This window comes from Cryptomeria japonica, chromosome 3 (assembly GCF_030272615.1).
Source record: "Cryptomeria japonica chromosome 3, Sugi_1.0, whole genome shotgun sequence".
Lineage (NCBI taxonomy): Eukaryota > Viridiplantae > Streptophyta > Pinopsida > Cupressales > Cupressaceae > Cryptomeria > Cryptomeria japonica.
Genome location: NC_081407.1, coordinates 434,659,332 through 434,665,264, shown reverse-complemented (window position 1 = coordinate 434,665,264; position 5,933 = coordinate 434,659,332).

The following is a 5,933-nucleotide window of genomic DNA, read 5'->3' as shown; positions in this document are numbered from 1 at the left end:
TTCTATGATATGGAGAATTCTGAGGAGGGAAGGGTGATTACTTAAATAAGGACTTTTTTGGATATGTCATAAAGGTGTTGAAGCTTTGTTTTGGTATGACTCTTAGGATGGACACTCCCCCATTATTCAAGAATTACCATATTTACAACCTTTATGTGATAGACTTTTGGAACCTATTTGGAGTAGAGTTGTGTAGACACTTAAATTGATTAATTAATTTAATCAAATTTAATCCCTTTTAGTCACCTATATTAATTAAATAATCAATATTATTTAATGAGTTATGTCATCCCTTCTGGCTAAATTAATTTAATTAATTGAGCTTTGTCCAATTAATTGATTAATATAAACAAATTAATTAATTACACTATCTTTCTTCTACTAAATAAAATAAATAATCATTTTATTTGGTTCATGTCACATTTTTCTTCCTTTTATTTGAATTTAAATAATTCAAATGCTTCATTTTGGTCACATGTCTCCTAACTCTTGTTGGCAATTTGGAGGAATTGATTATGTGTTGCATTGATGTCAACACTAGTTGTTTTGTTGTCTACCGACTTCTGGTAAAGCGGTTGGTATTTGATGTTGATCTAGAGATTTGTCTTTGGTTTTGGTCTGGCTGTTGGAATTGGTTATTAATTTGTTCCTGATGTGTATCACATTCAGTTGGTTTGGGATTTGATGATCTGGATGCTATCATATGTTCTAGTAAGCCTTTTGGTTATCGGTAAGGGTTTTACCGACAACGCTTTGATGAAGATCTATTGATGAATCCAATAAGTGGTGTTGGTGTGGCTTCTAGAAGGTTATTAGGATGCTGGTGGTTATCATGTTCATGTTCCAATTGTTCATGGTGTTTCATTTGGCTTATGGCGACCTATTTTGGGTCCTGTGATTATTTTGTTAGGTTATGGACCGGTTTATGTAACGTGTTGGTTGATGCTCCCGATGCATCATCGGTTGAATTTATTGTTTGGTTTATGTTGTTTCGGTCTTAGGCCGACTTGGTTTATCATTGGTTTGTGGGATTATGTAATAGATCTATTGTATTATCTTTTAGGTGGATGACCTAATTATTTAGGTCCTGGGTTGGTATAAATATAATGTAAGATCTCTTTGTAGATCATATATGTGGTAGGAAAAGGTTATGGGATTATCTATTTGCGAATAAAGTTGTAATCATATGCAAAGGTTTTGGTCGATCATAGGTGATCTAATTGGGTTTGTAAAAGAGGTTTAAGACCTCCAGTATTGAGCTTAACCAGAACTATACTCAAGAATAAGAGATGTTATTCTTGCAGTTCATTCATCTTTACGGATTGTAATCTGGATTTATTTTGTAGTCAGTGAGGCTCCTTTTGTGATGAGCAGTGCACTCTAGGCTATTGGCCTTCTTGCATGTGCAGACCCCTCTTATTGTATTCACATAATTGCTGCAGAAGTATTATCTGACTGTGGGTAGGCTTCCCATCATGGTTTTTCCCTTTACCGGGTTTTCCACGTACAAATCATGGTGTTATGTGTTATGGATGGTTGGTAATTTTTATGTGATTTATGTTTATACTTAATTATTATATCTGTTATTCCAGTATTTGGTTTATGCATTCCGGTAAAAGATTTGTGTGTTTAAAGCTGTATAATCTGTTGATAATTGATTCACCCCCCCCTTCTTAGTTGTCCACCGGTTATCCTAACAATTATTATCAGAGCTTGGTCCTCTCTACTAAAGCTTAACTGCTTGAGGAAGATCCTATGACAACTAATAGTTCAACTGCATTTGTTTTCCGGAGAGAAACCCCTAAGCTTAATTCAACAAATTACAGGGTATGGAAGATTCAGATGGAAACTCATTTGAGATGTATTGGGAAAGAGATTTGGGAGGTCACGGAGAAAGGCTATACTCCTCATAATCCGACATTTGGCAATCCTCCCCTGACAACTTTGGATAAGGACATTGAGAATGATTGTAGAGCTAGAGAAGCACTCTTAAGTGCACTTTCTGATCAACAAATTATGCGATTAGCTGACCAATCATCAATGAAGGCTATATGGGATAAGTTGGAGATTTTGAATGAAGGTGACCCTACTGTTAAAATTCTAAACTTGATGGTTACCGGGTAAGGTATGAGAATCTGAAGATGGAAGAAGATGAAAGGATTACTGCTTTTATGGAAAGAGATAATGAAATTGTTATGGGAATTCAATGTTGTGGTGGATCTCTGAGCGAAGATGAGATTGTTTCTAAAGTATTGAGAGATTTTCCATCGACTTATAAGATGAAGGCTACTGCAATTAATGAGCTCAGAACAATGGCTAACACTTTTGTTAACAGGGATACTTTGGTTGGAAAATTATCTGCTTTTGAGCTTGACGAATTTGGTCCTCAAGGAGCTTCAAAGATTGAATCTAATTTTCACACATTTGCATCATCAACCGGCAAGAGTGATTGGAAATATTTATATGCGAAGGAGCTGAAGGAAATGAAGAAAGAAGATGATGAGTTTGATCAACTCAGAGCCCTATTTTCTAGAAGAGTACCTAAAGGTCCAATAGGAAGTAATTATGAAAGAAAATCACCTTTTAAATGCTTTGCATGTAATAAGATAGGTCATTTTGCATCTAGATGTCCTTAAAGGAATTCAAGATTTAAAGAGAAAGCTAGAAGATCTTTTAGGCCTAACCATGATTATCAGAACAAGCATAAGTATAGGAGAAACAAAGACAAATCATGTTACTATGCGAATGAGGAAGGTGTGACTGATTCTGATGATGAATCGACACAAGATTCAGCTAGTGGATGCTGCAGTGGAAAGGAATGGGTATTTTTGTCTATCAAGGAAGATGCTCTGACCCCTATTATTAAAAATGAGGAAAAGGCCCTTGCTGCTAAAATTGAAGACAAGGATGAATGGGTGATAGACAATGGATATTCACATCATATGACTGGAGATAAAAGGAAATTTTTATCTTTGCAAGAATTTGATGGTGGACTGGTTAGATTTGGAGATGACAAAGCATGTATGATCAGAGGAAGAGGAACTATATCACTGGATGGTAAGCATAACATTGATAATGTTTATTATGTTGAAGGTTTAAGGCATAATCTTTTAAGTGTATGTCAGTTGGTGGATAAGGGATTTCAATTACAATTCAGGATGGAAAATGGAAAATCATTAACAGATCTAGAATCGAGATTGCAACCGGTACACAGACTAAAGGTAACATCTTTCATTTGAACTTCGCACAAGTTGATGAGAGTTGGTTATGGCATAAGAGGTTGTGTCATGTGAATTTTAATTGCATTCTAAAGATTAGTTCAACTAAGGCTGTTAGAGATATACCTAAGATTGTGAAGCCCTATAATCCTGTATGTAAGGAATGTCAAATGGGAAAGCAAGTCAAAACTTATTTTAAGAGTATACAAGACAAATATAATGATGTTCTTGATCTTATTCATATAGATTTGTGTGGTCCTGCTAGAATAAAGAGTTTTCAGGGTGATAGATATTTCATGCTAATCATTGATGACTATTCTAGAATGACGTGGGTTACTTTTCTAAGGGAGAAATTTGAAGCTTTTGAAAAGTTTAAGATCTTTAAAGATAAAGTTGAGACAGAGACAGAGTTGAAGATTAAATGCTTAAGGCCAGATCAGGGTGGTGAATTCACATCCGATGAATTTAATAGTTATTGTGAGAAGCATGGGATAAGGAGACAGTTGTCTACTCCTTAGACACCTCAGGAGAATGACATTATGGAAAGAAAGAACAAAACTATCTTAGATGCGGCCAGAACTATGATGATGGAAGCTAATTTGCCTCATATCTATTGGAGAGAAGCTATGAGCATGGCGGTATACACATTTAATAGAGTTCATATCCAATGAGACACCAGTAAGACACCTTATGAGTTATGGTTTGGTCATACACCTACAATTAATTATTTCAGAATCTTTGGTAGTAAATGATATATCAAAAGAGATCATTCCATTGGAAAGATTGATCCTAGATGTGATGAAGGGATATTTCTTGGTTATTCTAATGAAAGTAACACATATAGATGTTATAACAAAAGATTGCAGAGAATTGTGGAAAGTGCTAATGTCAAGGTGGATGAGCTATACAAAGGTCAAATCGAAACTTATGAGAGATAACTAGAAGTGGAGATGATCATAACTAAACCGATAGCACCTGTACCGGAACAAAATGTTGAACCAGTTACCCCGGCAGTATCAGAAAATTCAATAGTAACTAAAGATCAGAGCAGAGGAATAGAAAGTCAGAAGACTCCTAGGAATGTAAGGTTAAATCATTCAGAAGATCAAATCATTGGAGACAAGAACAAAGGATTAATGACAAGAAGAAGGTTGACAACTGATGAGGTATGTTTAATTTCTCAAGTTGAATTGAAATCAGTTATTGAAGCTTATAAAGATGAATGTTGGATGAGAGATATGGAAGAGGAATTAGATCAGATTGAGAAGAACAACACATGGACTTTAGTTCCCCGACCTATAAATAAGAATGTTATTGGAACTAAATGGGTGTTTAGGAATAAATTGAATGAGGATGGACAAGTTGTGAGGAATAAGGCTAGATTGGTATGTAAAGGATATTCTCAGAAGGAAGTAATTGATTATGATGAGGCTTTTGCTCTGGTAGCTAGGATTGAAGCTGTGAGATTATTTCTTTCTTATGTTTCCCATAAGAAATACAAGGTTTATCAAATGGATGTTAAGTGTGCATTTTTTAGTGGAGATCTTGAAGAGGAAGTTTACACTGAGCAACCTGATGGATTTTTACTTTCAGATAACAAAAACATGGTTTGCAGGTTAAGGAAAGCTTTATATGGATTGAAACAAGCTCCTAGAGCTTGGTATGCTAGATTGGACAAATATTTTTTGAAGCTTGGTTTCTCTAAAGGTAATGCTGATAGTAGCTTATATTATAAGATTATTGATGATGATGTATTGATTGTTGAAGTCTTTGTTGATGATATCATATTTGGAGGTGAGGATAAGTTATGTATGGAATTCTCTGAAAATATGAAGAATGTATTTGAGATGTCTATGATTGGGGAGATGAAATTTTTCTTAGGTTTGTAGATTACTCAAAATGATAAAGGTATTTTCATCTGTCAAACTAAGTATGATAGAGAGTTGTTGAAGAAATTTGGTATGGAAAATTCCAAACCAGTTGGTACCCCTATGGTTACAAGTGAGAAATTGACAAATAATGATGCATCAGCTTCGATAAATCCTACAAGGTATAAATATATGAATGGAGGTTTGTTATATCTTACTTAGATTAGATCGGATATAATGAATGCAGTTTGTATTGTATCAAGATATCAGAGTGATCCTAGAGAGAATCATGAGAATGCGGTGAAAAGGATTTTCAGGTATTTGCAAGGAACAACTAAGTATGGTTTGTGGTATCCTAAAAACAATGACTTTACACTATGTGCATATACATATGCTAACTGGGCTGGAGATGTTGATGATCAGAAGAGCACATCCGATGGAGATTTCTTTCTTGGAAAGAAACTTGTTTCATGGATTAGTAAGAAACAATCATGTACTTCTTTATCTATTGCTAAAGCTGAGTATGTTGTTGCTGCTATTAACTGTACACAAGTTCTATGGATGAAGCAAATGTTGAAGGATATAAGGGTGGATTGTAATGAACCTGTACTTATTCACTGTGATAACTCTACTACTATTGACATATCAAAGAATTCGGTATTTCATTCTAAGACTAAGCAAATTTCTATCAAGTATAATTTTCTGAAGGAGAAGGTGGAAGCAAACAAAGTCAGACTGGTTTATGTGAACACTAAAGAACAGATTGTAGATATCTTCACTAAAAATTTGCCTAAGGAATCATTTGAGTACTTCAGAGATAGATTGGGAGTTTCTACCCCTCCAATAG